Source organism: Heptranchias perlo, chromosome 14 (genome assembly GCF_035084215.1).
Source record: "Heptranchias perlo isolate sHepPer1 chromosome 14, sHepPer1.hap1, whole genome shotgun sequence".
Classification (NCBI taxonomy): Eukaryota; Metazoa; Chordata; class Chondrichthyes; order Hexanchiformes; family Hexanchidae; genus Heptranchias; species Heptranchias perlo.
The window spans coordinates 43,211,510-43,233,424 of NC_090338.1; the positions used below are offsets into that span (position 1 = coordinate 43,211,510).

At 39.4% G+C, this 21,915-nt stretch overlaps 1 long non-coding RNA gene across 1 annotated transcript; it reads left to right on the top strand.

Annotated features, from left to right (window-relative positions):
• Positions 1-1,508: 1,508 nt before the first annotated feature.
• LOC137332128 (uncharacterized) lies at positions 1,509-8,623 on the top strand. The gene is made up of 3 exons (XR_010965593.1): positions 1,509-1,538; positions 3,831-3,908; positions 8,361-8,623. It is a non-coding gene; the product is annotated as an uncharacterized lncRNA (long non-coding RNA).
• The last annotated feature ends 13,292 nt before the right edge of the window (positions 8,624-21,915 follow it).

Genomic DNA, 21,915 nt, shown 5'->3' on the forward strand with positions numbered 1-21,915 from the left:
TCAGTAAATATGCTGTATTTCAGTCATGTCTAAGCTGCAAAGTGAGACAGCAATAGACATAAGAAACTGCTCTAGGACATTGACTACCTGTGAGTAACATCACACGGGATCTACGAGTATTGCTTATGAACCGTGTGATGAGCAGGAGAGCCAGAACAGACCCTTGTAGAACTTCACTTTTCAGTGACCCACCCAGATAGATTTGTTTCCACTTAAAGTCATCTTCTGCTTCCCATGGTCAATTCAGACGTGTAGCTTAGGATCAATTCCATGAGTCCCAAACTTCCTTTAAAGATATCACATCTTGAACTTTACCAAATGCCTTCTAAAAATCTAAGTAAATGATATTCACTAGATTGAACTCTTCCAATTTTTTTCCTTCAAAACATTCAACATTTGAGATACAATCACTTGCTTCAAAATGAAAGTTGATTCATTCTTATGGCATCAATGTTCTTCAAATAAACACTGATAGCATCTTGTAAATTGCAATTGAGTATCTTCCTCACTGCAGATGTTAGTCTAGCCAATCGATAATTTCCACATGCATATCTCTTTTTCGTTGAACAATCACATCCTCTTCTGACAAGATCTTGTAGAAGATCATGAAAGAGAATCATCATCTTCCAGATTTTCTAAGCTTGAGGCTAAGGTAAGGCATTGGATACAGACCTGACTTTCATATTTCCAGCAGTGCCCACCCAATCCTCTTCCACTGCTTTTTTCTTTTTGCCTTCATCCTCCTATCAGACATCATGATGCCTATTTTGATGAATCAGTCATGGCCTTTGAAATGAAATTACAATTCTTGATGATCTGACTTCAGAGTGAACACTATCTCTTTAAAAGAGTCATATATTGGACATTGAATTCCATGTTTAAACTTACAAAACCACATGAAAAGTGAATAAACATGGACAAAAACATTGGGGGTGAATTTCCACAGGGCTCTCCCATTTGTCCACTGTAACTTCATTTGAAGAGCCACGGAAAAATGGCATAAGCGCATTTTACACTGTTTGTCCCAGGTTTCCACAGCTCTTCCATGAAGGTACAGTAGGTTTTACAAAGTCACACTCATGGCTTCATGCTCCAGGGCTGCATATTCAGCTTTTGGTCAGTTAACCCAATGGGATTTTCCAAACATTAAAATGAATGGGTGAAAATCCTTTGTTAACTCTCACCACTGTGTCTGAATCCTCAATAGGCACTCCCGGTATGGTAAGCTCTGTGCTCGGAGTGTGAACTTGTAAAAGCTACCGTATAGTGTTTTACTATTGTAGTTGTACTGCAGGTGCTGTTTGAGAGGGTTGCGAGCTGTCAGCACTAATTTATACTGCTGACTCTGCAGCCGGGATTTTGAGCTGGAAAGGGGGCGAGGGGTCGAATTGTAGACGGATTTCCCGGACATCCTCACGATTTTGACATAAGGACGTCTTTTATTTATTTTTTTGTCAGTTTCCAGTCCAACAGGCTGGCCTGATTGTCAGGCTCGCCTCAGTCGGATGGGAGCAGAGCAAGGAAGAAGACGTAATCAGGTAAATGTTTTGATAAGTCTTAGATTGTGCCCATCTATGTGCACCCCCCCCCCCATCCATACAAAGGGGCATTGGTGGTGGTCAGTCATCGGGGGGGGGGGGGGGTCAGTCCCCCATTAAGAGCTACCTTCACCCTTGTTATATTTTTGGAGTCATTCCCCCACTTTGTGAAGCCTTCTGCAGGCTTCTTGGTTTTGCTAATTGTTTCATTTTTTTTGGTGGGGGGGACAATTTTAAGCAAGGAATGTCATCCCTAATTCTTATAAATAAAATGATATTTGAACTCATGATTTTTCTTTTTCATAAAAAAAACTGAAAGTTAAACTTTTACTCCCTGAAAGACTTGTAAGTGGGGTTTGGAAAGCCATTTTGCTTCTTAGTAGAAAATAAGTGACACTCATTAATAAAAAGACAATTTACAAAGAAAACTTACATTTACTTTGCACCTTTTAACATGGAAAAAACATCCTAAGTTGCTTTACAGAGAAGTAAAAATGGATACCAAGCACAAGTGGAAAAGTTAGGAGGGCTGCCCAAAAGCAGAGTTCAATAGATAAATTTAAAATGGTGTATAAAGACAGAGCGAGAAGAAGCAAGGCAGGGAGTTAGTTCCAGAGTGTAGGGTTCAGACAGCTAAAAGCTCTGCCAGCTATGATGGAATGGGGGTAGAAAGGAGCTGCACAGGAGTCCAGAGTGAAGGAGCTGTTGGATGTAAGGTGGGGCAAGGTATGGAATGATCTGTAAATGTGGACATAGATTTTTAAATCAATACATTTGGAGAGAGGGAGTTATCATATGTTGGCAATGATTGAAAAGATGGGCAAGTGGAAACATTTAAATACTTCACGAGCAAAATTGTCAAGAATTGCCCCTCCTTGCAGAATTTATGATCATGGGGAGAAAGGGACAAAGGCCCAGCAGAACGAGGTCATGCCCCAAATTTCCACCCATCCACCTAGCATATATCCAGTAGCCCCAGGAATTTTTGGTCCTTCGTCTTTCATCAAATATTCTATTGAAGCAATGCAGTAAAACAGTTTCTTCACAAAATTCTGCCTTAGGAGGTATTTTTTTCCTTTTGATAATTTTAGCAAAAATGGTAGACATGAATAAAAAAGTGGTATAATGTCAGTAGAAAGAGATAACGGACTATTAAGCCTTGTTTCACTGATTCCTACCCTTTCAAAAGCAGATTAATAATTAGCAAAAAAGTGGAAAAAATGGCCAAACTTTACTTGTTAAGGCCTTATCTTTCTATTACTGAAACTATTACCTCTTGGTTTGATTTCTTCAACAATGTCCTCACTAGCTTACCAAATCCACTTGACACAAACTCCAACTCATCCAGAATTTTGCTGCCCGTATCTTATCCCGCACAATGTGCTATATGCCTATTGGTCCTTTCTTACTCAACCCCACTGGCTCCCTGTTCCCTTTGAAATCCATATCCTCATTTTCAAAATCCTTCCATAGCCTCCCTTCACTTTGGATCTGCATCCCTACGCCACAGCTTCCACCCTCTGCTCCTATAACTTTGGTCTACTGTACAACTTCCCTCCATCTTTTTCACCATTAGTGGCAGAGGCTTCAACCACCACACCCTGGACTCTGAAATTCTCCTCTTTAAATGTCTTTGCCTTGCAACTTCTCTTCCCACCTTTGAAACCTACCTCTTACTAGTTAAGTGTCTTGTTAGCTGCTTCAGAAACAATAAAATACCATTATCACAGGTACATGGTGATTAGCTACTATTTTTTTTGTTACTGCTAATGAAATCACATCATGCATTAAATGATTCAATGCCAAATGTTTCCACAATTTTGTTGGAGGGGTAGTGAATTACCATGGAAAATTGGCATTTCTCCTGTTTTTTTTTCAACAGAGGAAAATATAGCCCTTTCGGATCATGAATAGAAATACAGTGAAAGAAGTCATTATCCTATTTAGATCATTGTTCCATAACAACCAAATTTCCCCCATTCACTCTAACTACCACTTAAACAATTCCAGAGTTTTTGCCTCCAAAATTTCATCCCACCCAGAAGGCCATTCCAGGTATCAATCACTCTTTTCATGAAGAAATATTTTTGATAATTAAAATAATCAAGTATTTAAGTGTTATTCAGTTAACCAGTGAATGCTCAGTTAATCCCCTTCAACCCACATGAGTTTGTACTGTGGATGCAGCTATGTAATGAGTTTACTTTAGGAAATGTTAAACACAAAACAAACGTATGGTGTTGATTGTCTGTCTCATATAAATCATAAAAATCCCATCCTTCAACTTCACAGGAATCCATGGGAAAGAGCTACTGAAGTCTGTGATTTTGATCGGTGATGTTCCAAGAAGAAATCGACTATTTGTCACAGGTGGGCCTTAAACAAACAGATACATCCTTCCCTCACTAGCCATTTCAGCTGCACAATGCGACTACAAAAATGTCCTCATTGGTCCATTTTATGCTTGATTTTCAAAGTGCCAGATTCAATCAGGAAATCAATAAAGGAAAAGGCAGTGGATGTCAGTTCTGTAAATCTGTTTACAGAAAACAGATTGTGGCTTGCAATGATGATTACAAGGTTATGATTGTTATTACCATTGTGACATACGTCTTAACCTCACTGCCAGATTCATTTATGACTATCACAGTTCTTTGTGTGGCTCGAGAAGCATGTTAGAATGTACTATACACTTCGGTAACTGTGGCTGTTTTTTCCACTTAAAAGGCATAGCAAATCAAAGATTTGCATACTAACAGCCCTACTATTTTGATGAAGTTATATGGTCAAAATGTCATTAATATGAACAAGAAATCATTTTAAATAGATTATACATTGCCACTTCAAGTTTCATGAAATATGATTGTCAGAAGAACTATTCATTATATAGCCATAACATAACTAATAGATAATTGATCAAATAAAGATGACTACACTTTTTGCTTCTTCACTGCCACATACCATTACATGAAAATGAGAAGATGGGTCTTTGACATCTGATAATGCAATTTTGTAACTTCCACCAGGAGGTATGAGAGCAGTGTAGTTTGCTTTACTATCACTTTCTCTCCTTCCTCGTTGTACGGCACCTGTATATTCCCTCAAAAGTCCAGTCAGTACTGGGAACTTATCATGTGGGAAATCAAAGATGAAAATGCATCGGTACCCACAGTAATGAGCAATATAGATATCATTTACCTAAGCATGCGACTGAGGATTTATCACCTGGATTTCTGCCTGGGTGCTCCTGATCTCATGCCTTAACTTTGACAAAAACCCTGGAGAGATGGCGTAAATGGCTGTCTATGGTGTTTCTCCAGGGTTTCCACCGATCTTCCACTAAAGTTCTGGTGGGAGAGCGGGAGTACTCTATAGAAATTCTACCCTATTATATCTTTAATCAGTTAGAATTTCTTGCTCCCATATCCTAGCTACTCTTGAGCAGCTGAACTGCATTCCTATTCAAATCCTCCATCTCCACTGAAACCCACAAAATAGATAACTCACTACAAAAACAATGCAGTGTCATTGCTCATCTAACAGCAGGAGCTGATGCAATGTAACAAAATGCTTTATATATTAATTGACCACTATGCATGCCATGCAGTGATGAGCTGTGCATGGAACAACACATAAATGCCTGTGAATGAACAGTAGTACTCTGATTCTCAGAAGAAATTGAAGTGCTCTTAGTGAGTGATATAAGTGAGTTGACATTTATTCACCTCATTCAGGCTAGCCCCTTAACTGTAACAAGGGCATAAGTTTCAGGTATTCCTCCCATACCCACCTTAGCCGAGGCTGAGCTATGTTAAAGCATTGCCTTGTAATAACTATCAACATCTGGTACCATAAAATTAACATTCTAGATACTACAATTATTCAGCTAATAAATAGCTTACTTGTATGCTTTTATGCATTATTATGGAGGGCAAAATTGGGTAGAGAATGCACAATTGTAGACATTGTCTTGTTTAACTGCGTTGTCAATTTCTCTTCTGGGAATGATTTCACAAGCTTGAAATATGATTTGGGCACAGTGTTGAAAGTGTAATAAACTGGATAATTGAATCTAACAGGAAAATAGTTAGAATAATGATGTATTGCTTTGATCAGGTTTTCTTACATTACAATTATTGAGACTAACATATAATTAACACTTACGGTAACGAGAGTAGAGCATTCTCAGTACGTCTAATGTCTCTAAATATATACACACAAGAAATGTTTCAGTGTGCAAAATCTTACAGCACAGTTAGGAATATATAATTACAACAGATCTATTGTTTCTGAATGAATTAAAAATTAAAATGGCTTGACACATAATAACTTAGGTACTTTTATATAAGGCTGTCTTTGGAAGTCAATGTTATTGTGAGAGATGTGTTTATAAAGGAGATTCTTTTTTTAAAAAAATATATAGTTGCCGGGGTTTTCCATTTCTGCATTAAAATGAATGGGCAGAAAATCATGGGCTGTGAGCATAGAACCGGGAAACCCCTACTGGTATATCTATTACACAGGGAACCGTATAATTCCCTCTGCTGTCCATATCCTATCCACACCAAGTCCTGCTTACCCATCATCCCAATCCGTGTTGACCTACCTTGACTCCCCACAACACCTCCAATTTTAAATTCTCATCCTTGTGTTTAAATCCCATGGCCTTTTCACCTCCCATCTTGTAGCCTCCTCCAACCTTACAACCTCCTGATCTCTCCATTTATCTGGCTATCTCTTATTCATAATTCCCTCCCACTATTGGTGGTTGTGCCTTCAGCCCTCTTGGACCCTACGCTCTGGAATTCCCTCCCTTAATCTCTATGCCTCTCCACCTCTCTCTCTCTTCCTTTAAGACCCTCCTTAAAACCCACCTGTTTAACAAAGCTTTTGGTCACCCCTCTTAATATCTCCTTCTTTAGCTAGGTGTCCATTTTGTCTGGTAATGCCTCTGTGAAGCACTTTGGGACATTTTTCTATGTTAAAGGTGCTTTATAAATGCAAGTTGTTAATGGAACCATAACAGTGCATGATAGGTTGTGATTGTATTCAGAGTATTATGGGGGCAGTGCAAGGAGAGAGGAATAATATATGCATTTGAAATTCTGACAGTATCCAACCCTGATGCACACAGCATTGAGATCTATTAATTACGAGAAATATGACTTTATATATAAACATGTGTGCTGCTGATATTTAGCTTTGTTCACTGGGGGCACATATTGGGAATTCTTCTTGGTTGGACAGAAAATCCTGCAGGGTCTGCTGGCTTGGCTTCCAAATTTCTGATATGCAGTTCCTATGGGCAATATATACTCTATAAAGTGAATGACTTTCATCCCATGAATCACAAGTGTTAAAGTTAGAAATAGATTGTTTTTGTTCATACAAATTGAATATATGTCATCAAACCAGTGAAAGCAAAACATTTGTGGAGCATGTAACCATTAATTTTTTTGGTACATTCTTTTTAACTATTATTAAATCAACTTTAATGTGAATACTTGCTTCAGCAGTGGCAGTATGGTATCTGGCTGTGTTCGGTACTGCAGTTAAAACTGAGTATAGAATTTTGCCTAGTCTTTTACAATAAGTGATGTTCAGTGAGACATTGGAACAAAGACACCCTTTCACCCCATAAAAATGAGAAATAGATGTTTGCTATGAGAAAAATCCATTGGTTTCATTTGCTTTTAAAGGACTGAAATGACAGTTCATTTTATTTTCTCCCACTCTTTTGAAGCATACTCACATAAATGCATAGACACACTCATAACACATTTTTGGAGTAAGGATGTATTACAACTAATACAGAACCAAACAGCAAATCAGGAAAAAAAACTGCAGCAATTTATCCCTTAAAATAATACTAAGTATGTCAATCATGCACTAGAGTACACAAATTGGAGCATTGATTGAAGTTTTTCACCCAGTTCTTCCCCTTTGTGACTGTATCCTACTAATTAATCATGTGCTCTTTCTCAGTGCTACCCTGTGGAGAGAAGGAAGTGAGGCGACTGGCTCAGTACGCCACTGAGAGCTTCCTGGGACGAAGATGACTCTTTACCTCCTTCTGCTAAGTCATAAAATAACCTTGCAACTGCTAGCACCATATCTGATATTGTGCTGGCTGCCCAGATCTGCCCTATCTGGTTTTGAATTGGTCTTTTGAGTGGGTCAGCTGGATAGCAAGGATATTAAGTCACCAAGTGAGACAGCAGCTTCTTCTGGGCCTACTCGTCTTACCATACCCGTGCTGCTGGGTGTTCCTACAGCATGTTCTGTGAACAGCATGAGGCTCCAATGATGTTGTTGAACCTATGTGTTAGTGTACTGTTCAGGTGAACCCTGAAAATGCAGACTGAAAACATTGGAGCCCAATGTCTCTATAGAATCAGTTTGAAAATTCCTGAAAGAAGTCTAACCACAATCACAAGGATGCCCATTACCAGACATGGCACACCTTCCAGCTTCCATGGAAACCTTCCAATGCTGTGGCACACTCACTATGAAATGTAGGTCTTATAATGTTTCCAACAGCAGAAAGATAAGAAAGAAATATATTTTTTAAATAGTTTTTTGCTCTATTCTTTATGCAGGGTATATATCCACTGAAATAGTTGCAAGTTCTACTGGGCTTCTGAGGGGAAAACCTGACTTAGCCAAAAGCATGATACATGAAAAACATTTTAATGAAAATCTTTCATGGGTAACATCTCAATGTGTTACATTCTTCTATAGGTCTTTTTACATCAATTACCAATGAATGTTCACCATAAGTTGATTGCAAAAGTTCAATTTCACTTTTGATTCCCTTCTCAGGTCACCTACTCATATGCTTGAAGAAAAGGCCAACATTTCTAAAGAGCATGCAGTTTCCTTTCAAATATGACTGGACTGCACTATGGTTTCAGAATTTCCCCTGTGGGACGACCCATTGCTGTCCCAGAAAAACAACAAAAGAAGTGAAGGAAATTTCAAACAATCTGCACTGTTAATTCCCTGGAATATTAGGTTACTTCAGTTTCCTACATCAATGTTAAAATGTGAAATGTTTCAAACTAATTTAATTATTTTGGCTTAATTATGAGGCAACATTGATTGTATATAATGTCAAGTTAAAATAAATCTTAAACAGTGAACCTTATGACTTACAAATTCAACACTAATTCTAAAACAGCACACTTTATTTCAGCAGGATTTTTTTTTGAGCTTTTGTTCTTAAGGAGTTGTAATCTGCTAATATATTTTCGCAGTTGACATACGTAGGAACAGGAGCAGGCCCTTCAGCCACTCGAACCTGTTCCTCCATTCAGTTAGATCATGACTGATCTGTATCCTAACTCCACTTACCCCCTTGGTTTCATATCCCTTAATACCTTTGCCTGACAAAAATCTATCAATCTCAGTTTTGAAATTTTCAGTTGACCTAGCCTCAACAGCTTTGGGGGGGTGGGGGGGGGGGGGGGGGAAAGAGTTCCAGATTTCCACTACCCCATGTGTGAAGAAGTGTTTCCTGACATCACCCCAGAATGGCCGAGCACTAATTTTAAGGTTATGCCCCCTTATTCTGAACTCCCCGACCAGAAGAAATAATTTCTCTCCATCTATCCTATCAAATCCTTTAATCATCTGAAACACTTCAATTATATCACCCCTTAATCTTCTATACTCAAAGGAATAAAAGCCTAATCTATGCAAACTGTCTGCATAATTTAACCTTTTTAGCCCCGGTATCATTCTGGTGAATCTGCGCTGCACCCCCTCCAAGGCCAATATATCCTTTCTGAGGTAAGGTCCCCAGAACTGAACTCCACTCCAGATACGGTATAACCAGAGCTTTATACAACAGTAGCATAACTTCCACCCCTTTGTATTCCAGCCCGCTTGAGATGAAAGCTAACATTCCATTAGCCTTTTAAATTATTTTTTTGTAACTGTCCATTAGTTTTTAGTGATTGATGTACATCTCTCTGCTCCTCCACAGTTTCTACTTGATAAAATACTCTGATCGATCTTTCTTAAGTCCAATGTGGGTAACCTCTCACTTCACCACATTGAACTCCATTTTACATAAGTTTACATAAGTGAGTAGCCATTAGTTGAGGCCTTTGTATTTCAGAAATTCTTTACTTTTAAAAGAAGCTCAATGCAGTAAAAATAACTTCACATCCAGTCACATCCTGTTGTGCAGGCAGACTGCATGTGAAGACCAGTTAACACGCAGGTACCATTTAGCTACACAGAAGCATCCTAAAATTTTAAGCAGTTCATCTTATTTCACAACTCTCTAAACATGGAGTATACAGCTCCATATAGTCATTCTTGTATGCTGAAAATCAATTTATTCATCTCACCTACCCCTGTTGCTAATTATACCCTCAAGTCCCACTCCAAAATACTTTCGACTTACTCCTTCCCCCCCCTCCAACTGCATCTTGGACAAAAGAGATTTTGTGATAATTCTAGATGGAGATAACATTAACATTCTAATGCTCTGGCAAACCTCCCACCCCACACACACTTTGGTGTTGATTTTCAATCCCCCTCTACACGTACATAATTAATGAACTAAGTTGAGTGCTACTGCACACAGTAGTTGACTTGTTTAGTCATTTAGCATCTTGCCAGCAGACCACATTATTGCTAATGTCTCATTAGAGCTACTACATTAAAAACTGATGCACATTAGCTAAGCTAAGCTGGCTCATAAAAATACTTAGTGACAATGTGGTTTAGCAGTGCTTCTTGTTATAAAATAATCAATAATACCAGAGCATGACTGAGGGCAAGGTCAGCATCATAGACATTTCCTTTGAGATTTTTCTTTACACCAGACTAAAAACCACATTATAAAAAACAGGGTAAGGAGCAAGTTACTTGGTGTACTTCTCCGTACTTAGACATGTCATTTAAATATTATTTGTATACATTGTGCAACAAGTTTGCCATGACCAGATATTATAACGGTTTCTTAGTAGGCAGAGATATATTGTACAAAATGTTTGACAATACATGTCCTTAAGTTCAAAAACAACAATGGTAAAATCTCCAGAAAATTGGCTGAGAAATAATGAATATTACATCGTAACAACAAACTAATTATGTGACACAATCTTGACATACATAGTCCAAAATGCACTTTAGATTCCTCTCCATGTTATGAGGCCTCAGTAGTACATATGTAGGAGAGCTTAATGGAACAACATAGCGAATAACTATTTTAATACTTTATCACAATTATCATTTTTAATAAATTCCATCCCTGTAATCAATTTCATTTTACAATAGTAAAATGATCCGAGCAAGAATTTGATTTTGTCAGATGTAAAGCCTTGAATAGTGGATTGGAGAATAAAATGTTATCTTGATACATATTTGGAGAACTAATTTTAAGTAGTTTTTTCTGGCAAAATGCAATGGTGTTACAGATCAGGAATAATACTGTTCTTCATGATTGGTTTTCATCAAAATGTCAAAATGGTTTCAATGATTAAAAATTCTGCAACTGCAATAGTTGATTACTGTTTTTCAAACCCATTTCATTTTTAATCACTTTCAAATGCTCTCTTGATTTTTTTTTTCTGGAACATTATCATCATAATCCCAAAGGATGTCTCAAGCTACAGCTCAATGTTACTAGATCCTGTATATTGTGAAAACAAACAGAAAAGATATATAATGATGCAGCATGATAATGTAATAAAATATAATTGGCTATGGCCCATATTTAATCTGTCATGAAATTAATTCCTTTGCACACTTAAATATTTAATGATTTTTAAGAAGTCCCAACCTCAGCTTACTTATTTTAGAAAGAAACAAGGGAACTGGGTAATGTATTTTCCCAGAAATGGAAAACGTTGTGACAATTACTTAGCATTTGAAATCAGTTCAGATACTTTTGAGTTTTATTGAGAAGCTGTTGATTGCCAAGATCTTGATAATTTGAGGTCTGATGAAATCTTAGTTACCATGGTAACACAATTAGAACCTATCAATCACAAATTCCCTACATAAAACTAAGTGATGAGGGCTATTTAGCATGTGCACTCACCAAAAAGAAAATTAGATTTTTTTTTATCCCTTTGCATCAAACAGATGCTCAATTTGGACATATTTTATTTGGTAGCATCTACTTGAAGAAGGTTGATTTGCATATTTATGCATAAAGACTGCAATTCAGCTTCAATATATATATGCAATTCTGGAATGTTTTTTTAAAACCACAACTGAAGGATAAGGTCTACCCTGAATAAGGCATAAAATCTGCAATGAAGGTTTACTAAGCAAACTGCATGTTAGGTTTGCAGCAAGAACTGACAGCTAAATCCTGTAAAAGATCTTTGTACCCAAAGTTAGGAAAATGTAGAAATTGAACAAATTAGAGGTTGCCATTTCAATTTTTCTGAAGATGAGCTTGTTTTTTTTTGGTTGAACTTAGTAAACAGTCTAGAAAATTACAGGAAGGCATGTTGTTGACTGTGGAGAATGCCATTTCATTAGCAATAATAAAACAGTAGCAGCTGTAACAGCAAAACTGATTCCGATAATGTTTCTCAACTAGCTAATGAGCCATTTAACTTGTTGAAATGTCAGAATGTTTGTTGGAGTATCCAATTGAAATAGAAAATGGCTGCACACGAGCAAAGAATATCGGGCTCTAAATTGGGCCACGTAGCGCCTGTTTTTTAGGCGCTACACAGCCGCCTAAGGACCCAAAATGGCGTCCGGAATGCATGCGCACACTTCTAGCATGACGTGTGCTGGACGCTATCTTGGTAAAGGCGTGTGCGCACGTGCAGATAATGAATGCTGGCAGCATGTAAAGTAGGGAAAATATGCGTTAGATCAGTTAGATCTAACGCATATTTTCCCTACTTTACATGCTGCCAGCGTTCATTATCTGCACGTGGGCAAACGATGATTTAAAGGGACAGATGTGATTTTGGAACTCAACGCTCCAGCCAATGCACTGTCTTAACCTCGCACAGCTGAACGGGTTGTAAACAGCATGAAGGACCCCCCCACCACCAGCGCTATTTAAAGGGACCATGCAGGATTTACAGGTTAATTGCTGGATTATTGCTTCTGGCTGCTGATGCATTTGTACCTGTTTTTGGAGGTCTCCTCCACTTGAATGCTAGGACTAGGGAACATAACCTGCAAATTAGAGCCAGGACTTGCAAGAGAGAAGTTAGGAAACTTTTACTACACACAAAGGGCGCTGGAAGTTTGGAACTCTCTTCTGCAAATGGCAGTTGATGCTAGCTCAACTGTTAATTTTAAATCTGAGATTGATTGAATTTTGTTAACCAAATGTATTAAGGGATATGGGGCTAAGGCTGGTATATGGAGTTAGGCCACAGAACAGCCATGGTTTCATTGAATGGCAGAACAGGTTCGAGGGGCTAAATGGCCTACTCCTGTTCCTATCTTCCTTTGTTCCTATAATAAAGGTTCAATACTCTACAGGGTGTGGGCTGATTAGCTGACAGGCAACAGCAAGGGCACTGGCAGAGTGACAGGGGTGGGACAGGAATGCTGTCATCATGAGAGAGGACAGCAGGTTTATGTTCCATGGAGTCACCATCACTTATAGAAGGGGATATAGACAGGCTAAGTGAGTGGGCAAGAACATGGCAAATGGAATATAATGTGGAAAAATGTGAAGTTATCCACTTTGGTAAGAAAAACAGAAATGCAGAGTATTTTTTAAATGGTGAGAGATTGGGAAATGTTGATGTTCAAAGGGACCTGGGTGTCCTTGTACATGAGTCACTGAAAGCTAACATGCAAGTGCAGCAAGCAGTTAGGAAGGCAAATGGTATGTTGGCCTTTATTACAAGAGGCTTTGAGTACAGGAGTAAAGATGTCTTACTGCAATTATATAGGGCCTTGGTGAGACCGCACCTGGAGTATTGTGTACAATTTTGGTCTCCTTACCTAAGAAAGGATATACTTGTCAAAGAGGGAGTGCAACTAAGGTTCACCAGACTGATTCGTGGGATGACAGGATTGTCATATGAGGAGAGATTGAGTAGACTAGGCCCAAATTCTCTAGAATTTAAAAGAATGAAAGGTGAACTCATTGAAATATATAAAATTCTTACAGGGCTCGACATGGTAGATGCAGGGAGGATGTTTTCCCTGGCTGGGGAGTCTAGAACTAGGGGTCACAGTCTCAGAATAAGGGGTAGGCCACTTAAGACTGAGATGAGGAGAAATTTCTTCACTCAGAGGGTGGTGAATCTTTGGAATTCTCTACCCCAGAGGGCTGTGGAGGCTCAGTCATTGAGTACATTCAAAACAGAGATCGATAGATTTCTAGATATTAAAGGCATCAAGAGATATGGGGATAGTGCAGGAAAATGGCGTTGAGATAGAAGATCAGCCGTGATCTTATTGAATGGCAGAGCAGGCTCGAGGGCCCGGATAGCCTACTCCTGCTCCTATTTCTTATGTCATTTGCAGCCTCCTGTTATGCGCCACCTTCTTCCGCAAGAAAGCGGGGCATGTGTTGGTGAGTGTCCTGCAAGATGTTAAGGTGATGTGCCTGTTGTGGTTAAATAGCTGCCAGCGTGTGTGACCTGTGAGTTATGGGTTTGCAGCTTGTAATAGTGGTAGTGTGTGAGGGTGAGAAGAAGCATCTGATTGGAAGAGTTGATACTAATTGAAAGAGTTTGTTGGTATGTGGGTGATGGGGCATGTAGTGCGTGGAGCAGTGGATGCCGCTAGTGGTGTAGTTGGTAGGCCACTTGACAGTTGACCTCACTCACCTTGACACACTTGTGTCAAAGCATTGAGCTTCTTCCTGCACTGCATCCAAGTTCGTGGTGCTATGCGCCTGACATTGATTTCATCCCCTACCGCCTCTTGAGCAGATGTCTGGAGGGCCTTTTGCCCCCCCTGTGGATATAGGATGCCCCTCCTTCTGTCCACCTCTTGCACCAAGGTCTCTAGTGCATCAGCAGAGACTCTTGGTGCACGCTCTCTCGCAGGCCTGGTACAAACTCAGATCGGCAGATTGGTGAGGTCTGGCGTGCAGATGGGAGGATGTGGGATTTAGTAGTGCACAAACTTTATTCAATGTTTTAACATAACTCAGTTTGTAAACATAGGGACGGGACTTGCATCTGTGTTTTACATGTGCGATGTCTGATCCCCGTTTTGCAAATAAGAGGTGCAAGCTGCTTTTAAGTAGTGTTAGCCACTCGCGATATCGGGGGGCCCCCCTGCTGGTCAGCAGCCACTCAACAGCACAGCTAGTCCTGGCTGCTCACAGGAATCAGGTAAATCACTAGGCAGCAAGAATGTTACGTGCTGCCCGCATCTCAATGACCAGGCCGAGTTAATTGTGCACTGCGACCCCTGCACCCGGTTTCGGGGGTTATCCAATTTAACCCCCATCATGTTTTACCTGGTCAGCTCTGTGATGAAGCATCGCAAGAACATTTAGAAGGGGAGGCACGCATAGGAATACATGAGAGATGTTGAACTCTGCATTTCCACTAGACGTGACAAGAAATGGGAAACAAGCTACATGATTTATGGAGCACAAAGCAAGGCCTGAATATTATTACAGAGTAGCAGCACAGAACATATATGCACATAATGAAAATCTGTAGTTAAAAAGATACAGTGCAAGCCACTTATGGTGGAATAATTTTCACATGGAAATTCTTTCCATTATAAGCAGTTGTCCATTATATTTGAGGAGTGGTACATGCTGAATTATTCCCCAACACTTGTATTCCTTAGCATTTGGTACTGAATCTGCTTCATGTTTTTTGTGAGTGGAAGGTGAGACTAGGAGAGGGACCCGTTTTCTTCCTTCATTAAATGATGGCATTGTTGGATTGTTTTTCCTACCCATGCAAAAAAAGTTGCTTTCTTTATAAAAGGAAAATAAGGGAAGATATTAAAGTTTAAGCATAAAGTATTTTCTTAAGATTAAACGTGAAAGATATTTAAGGGTATGTACAATGGTAACACCTGTTGCATAAAGTATATTGGAGCCAGAAATCGCTTTTAAAATAACAGTGAACCTAACAGCGCATAGTGGTGAAATCGAGGAGCAAGTTCCAGCGACCGCACATCCGCAGTCAAACACAAAATTCCGGAATTTCCTCCCTCTTCCTGGTTCACTGGTGATCTGTCAGCTTCGCATTAAAGGGACCTCGCTGGCTGCAATCAATGGACCAGCGCCAACTTGCTGCCCTTCCCAACTGAAAAGGAACTAATCTTCCAACAAAACAGTTACGCTGAGTTTTTTAGGACTGATCTAAGTTTTAAGTGTGGTATATATTAATGACTGTCAAACAACACCTCTGGCATTAAAATTAAGTTTTTTTTATATGTATTACTCCTGATTTTAATAATTTTTGGACTTTTAAAAAAAAGTTTTAATTAAATAATTTTTAAAAAACTTTTACTTTCTGTCTCTTTTATCTGAGTCTTTTTAATTTTACCATCTCTTTATTTCACTTTCTTTGTCATTTTATAATATCTTATCAGGCACATCGAGGTTTTTAGTTTGTGCAGTTTGTCTATGAACTGCATTTCCTGGTTCACACAGTGTGTCTTGCTTCAAGCTGATTGGTTGAGGGGAGAGATCACTCCTTTCGCCTCTCCCACAGGTCCTAGGTTCCCGGGAGTTAACACCGGACTGTTTTCGACTCACCATTCAAGGAAGTTGCTGCGCAAAAGCCCGCAGTAAGTTTGTGCGTGAGTATAAATCTATGGCAGGGCGAGCGCCACTCGTTGGCCACTCGGAACAATTTATGGACCATTAAGTGTGCATATTAGAGCAGAGTGAATATGTTTGCATTCATTGTCAAGGAGTTGCTACACTCAAGCTGTGGATCGCTGAATATGAAAACAGATAAATTTTGCAGTGTACTGGTCGGTAAGAACTTTTGGACCAGAAATTCCATGGTGTGGCAACACCTCGACAAGAAAATAATGAAGGGAAAAGCTGAGAGAAGGTCACTTAACCAATTTCCTATCCATGCACCACAACAGAGCTGGGCCAAAGTCCTCTTGTGCTGTGAGGGAGGGTTTAAACTAATTTGACAGGGGGATGGGCACCAGGATGTAGCATTTGAAAGAAGAAAGAAGGTGCACAAAGGATTGAGAGAGATAGATGGCACTAGAGAAATAGCACAGTATCAGGTGGGATCAGACTAAGAGAATACGAGAAGGTCTAAGATAGGTTTAGAGTGCATGTGTGTACACCCATGAAGCGTGGTAAATAAGGTTGGTGAGCTTCAGGCGCAAACGAGGAGAGACAACATAAACTAAATGGTACAATTCTAAAGGGGGTGCAGGAACAGAGAGACCTGAGCGTATATGTGCACAAATCTTTGAGGATGGCAGGACAGGTTGAGAAAATGGTTAAAAAAGCATAAGGGATCCTGGGCTTTATAAATAGAAGCATAGAGTACAAAAGCAAGGAAGTTATGTTGAACCTTTATAAAACACTGGTTCGGCCACAACTGGAGTATTGTGTCCAATTCTGGGCACCACACTTAAGGGAGGATGTGAAGGCTTTAGAGAGGGTGCGGAAAAGATTTATTAGAATGGTTCCAGGGATGAGGGACTTCAGTTTCGTGGATAGACCAGAGAAGTTGGGTTTTTCTCCTTAGAGCAGAGAAGGTTGAGAGGAGATATGACAGAGGTGTTCAAAATCATGAAGGGTTCAGATAAAGTAAATAAAGAGAAACCGTTCCTGTTGGCAGAAGGGTCGAGAACCAGAGGACATAGATTTTAAGGTGATCGACAAAAGAACAAAAGGTGACTTGAGGAAAAACTTTTTTACGGAGCAAGTCTTTATGATCTGGAATGCGCTGCCTGAAAGGGCCATGGAAGCAAATTCAATCATGGCTTTCAAAAAGGAATTGCATAAATACTTGAAGAGAAAAAATTCACAGGACTATAGGGAAAGAGCAGGGAATTGGGACAAACTGGAGTGCTCTGACAAAGAGCTGGCATAGGCTCAATGGCCTCTTTCTGTGCTGTAACCATTCTATGATTCCATGAAAGATGCAAGAAAGGGATCAAATAAATCTACCTAGGAGTCAAGCAGTCAAAGTGGGATCCCATCACGTCTGAAACTAAATGCCTCCTTCTTTGATCTGGAATGTGAAAATTTGTTTAAGGATTAGCCTGGAGACATGGATAAAACGAAGCAGTAGAGTATAAGTCAGAGGAAGTGATCTAACTATACAGTGAAGACCCACCTTAACTATTACATCCTATTCTGGGTCACGAGAAACAAGGGAGATGTTCAAGCACAGGACAGGATGATCCTCAGTGTGAAAGGTCTGGATTATGAAGAAATGTTGGAGAAACTTAGGCTTTTCAACCTGGAAAGGAGGGATTTCAAAAGTGTTATAGAGAGAAATAAGATAGTTGAGGGAATGGAAAAGATAAATCCGGAATATTACTTTAAATTGCAAATGTAGGACTAGAGTACACAGTCAAACTAGCAAAAGGTATATTTAGGACTGATATATCAAGAAGTTATTTTACACACAAAGAATGATCAACATTTGGAATGGGCTTCCAGATAGAGCAATAAAGGAAAACACCCTGGAATCATTTAAGAAACTATTAGCCACTGCAATGTGGAGAACTGTAGGGTTTTTCTGGAAGAATGAACTAAGATGGGCTGAATTGCCTTCCTCTTCCACAATGAGTGATCTTGTGAAAATATGTGATGTAGATTTACTGAAGGTGATTCTGCAGATGAAGGTTATGATAAGACTTGAAAAACTAGGACTGTACTCACATGAGGAAATAAGGTTAAGGAGGGATTTAATAGAAAGGTACAAAGTTTTGAAAGGTTTTGAGATGATAAATAGTGAACGATTTTTCCATTGTTTGGTGAATCGATAACAAGAGGCCATAAATTTAGAATTTACACTAAAAGCATAAAATAGGAGGTTAGAAGATTTTTTCTTGCAAAAGGATATTAGAATATGGAATGCATTACTGTAAATGACAACTGAATCCAAGCCAATCATGGCAGTTATGGCCAAATTTAATGAAGAAAAATGTAGGAAAATGGGATTCTTCAGTGGCCCATCATCTTCTCTTTACAATGGATGCACAGTCACTCTACATCTCCATCCTCACCAGAACATATACTGGGACTTCCACTTCTTTTTTGAACAGTGGTTCAACTAGTACCCATCCTCCTCCACTTGGCTGAAATTGTTCTCCCCTTTCAACACTTCTCTTTTAACTCTAATCACTTTCTCCATATCAAATGTGTTGCTATGGAAACTAGCATGGGTCCTAGCTATAACTGTCTTTTTGTTAAGATGTGTATGGAATGCTCTTTGTTCCAGCCCTACACAGGCTCCCACTCTGACCTCTTCTTCCATTTCTTCGATGATTGTTGGTGCTACTTACTGACCTTCAGAATTTAATTAACTATGCTTCAAATTTCCACACGTTACTTACCTTCACATGGTTCATCTCTGATGTTTCCCTTCATGGACCTGTACTTCTGGCAATGGACTTCTATAGATATCTATTGCAAGCCCACTGACTCCCACAGATACCTGGAGTATGCTTCCTCTCACCCTATTTCCATTCCTTTCTCTCAGTTTCTTTATCATCTGCTATGAAAACTTCCTCCTCTTTCCTCAGTCAAGGTTTAACCTTGACAATAGCCAATGGGTCTTTTATCATGTCCATCCCATTTCCCATGCCTTCTCTCTCCCACTATTCTGCTGCCTACAATATAATCCCACTACTAAGCACAATGCCCCCTCTTCGTCCCCACTTTTCAGAGCGACTGTTCCCTCTGACATGCCCTTGTACACACTTCCACCACTTCAGCTTTTTGCTGCCCTTCTCCTGATCCTTGCTTCTGCAACTACAGCAGGTGAGACTCCTGTCTATTTATCTCCTTGCACACCTTTTTCCAGAGTTCCAAACACTTCTTCCAATTTGATTTACTGTATTCACTGCTCACAGTATGACCCCTCTACTTTGGGAGACCAAACACAAGTCAGGGGACCTCTTTTGCAAAAACTTCCATTCTATCTGCAAATGCAACGTGAAGCTCTCACTGAAAACAGGTAAGAGTTTCATTACAATATTAAAATCAGTCTTAATGAAAAGCACATGCATAATTTTGTGTGAATGAGCCTAGCCTGGAGGGCAGTTTGGCTTTGACAGAAAGTCAGCATTTAAAAGGGACACCTGTGATTTCTGAGTGGACAATTTGAAAATATAATTTGAACACAAATTGTGGCACTCGTGCATCGTTGCAGTGTCAGGCAGAGAGGCCCGAGGACCATCCTAAGTTCATCCTCGAGCCTTATCATTGTCATAATTCTGATGAGCTGCGCCCGATGCAGCTTTCCTGTCAGGGCCTAACTAATTTTGCCCATCGCCGAGGCCCACAGGTAAGTCTAGTGGGGGATGGGTGATTGGGAGGGCTGGGAGAACAGGCCGACAGCAGCCAGGAGGAGCAAGCTCTTATGAGTCTAAATAAATTGAAGTACCCGGGTTGAAAATGAACGCAGTATTTCCTTCAGTATTGAAATAAGGCCTGCATTCATTTCAGGCGGCCGCCAGGGTCACCTGAAAAAAATGCCCATCCAATTTAGTAGCCATCCGTGCAAATCCAATGTGGGCCTTTGCCCTGCTAAATTGGTTATTGCTGCACCCGTTTCACACCTGCAAAATGGGGACATCGATTTTGAATTTAGACCCCATCAACATTAGGTCTAACATGGAATTTAAAAAATTGTTGAAGCTGCTCAAAGTGATCAATAATGAGCTTAACAGCACCTTAACAAGTGAAAATCAGCCTAACCTTTCTTTTTTTGCTGATATTAGTTATTTCATTTTCGGAGGGGTAGAAATCCATACAACAATATTGGTCCTGAATGAATAGTCCGTTGGTGCTATCTGTCACTTTCAACAATAAATCAATCAATAAAACCTTAAAACTGAAGCCTTGGTAACAAGAATTATTCTATAGTCTTAATTACTTTCTGAAATGGTTTATTTCTCTAATAGATATTTGTCTTTTGGACAAGCAAAATATTTTCTATATTATTAAGTATTACACCTTTCTAACATAATATTCATCTTTGCTGTTTCTTATTAACTCTCATAATTTTGTAGGCACAATGCCAAGTAAATCACCTGAAATGTTATATTTAAATGGAGTTACATGTTATATTTTAAATGGAGTTACAGCTTAAAATGTCAAACAAAATGGCGTCCGGAGCCAGATGGAATGATGAGATATACTAAATGGCTAAGAGCTGTGAATGGCAGTTAGAACAAAGCATTTTCACAGAACAGCGAGAAGCATAACATCAAGGCCACAGATCATTTCTTTTAGAGGCAAAGAAGTCAAGTAAGGGAATTACCACCTGACATGTTTGGGTCCTGAGGTTGCCAGGAACCATGGTGACCGGGAGGACACTGACATGGCTGATTGAGATGATTGACACCAAAAGAGGTGAGCAGTTCTGACACATGCGTCACCCAGATTGATGTTCATCCAGGGCACGTCACAAGAGACAGTTGATGAGAAAGTCAAAGAGCAGGAGATGTCAATATGCATCGTTCCTGTACTGCAATGTCTACGTAAAACTAATTTGACTCTGATCTTCCTGATCCGATAAAGTTTACACACTCAACAAATGTGATATTTATCGCCTTTTGGTGGCAACCCATACAACTTCGTAAGTGTTGTCTAGGAATAGCATTAATTATTACCTAATATATATTACAAACTATATTTCCTGGTAAAGTGTTGTCAAAATGTTGAATTACTAAAGGAATAGTCAAATGACCAACAAGTACTGTGAAATTATTACTTTTATTACCCATTTACCTATGTTATACCAAGTTTACCACATTCAGTAATCCTTTTTGGAAAATGTTTTAAAAAAGCTAAAATTGCTTTTGTTAGATAGTATAAAGAATATCAAATATCTAACAGTGAATTTAAGACAATTTGTTCAGTCTCACAGTTGAATTGCCATGGTTTTATGACTACTTTGGGATTGCTCAATTGAATTGTTGCCTTGTAACTCACTATTAGGCATCATTTATTCCTATACACTCAGTAAAGTATTATTATTATTGCCGGTATCTGACACGCCAGGCACTTGTCATCAGCCGCTCAAGCAACACATCTGATCTGTGCATGTTTTCTTTGATTGAAAGCCCACTGGTTCTCTCTCAGTGATACCCAGTGCATCTTTGATGTTTGAACTGCAGGGCAAACACCTCCCTTCTTTTATTTTACCATGTCTCCTTCCTATCTTGGAGTGAAACAGATGTTTTGAAATGGTGGTGGGTTGGCAACAGTGGGGGTGAAGTTGCTGATTGACTGGCT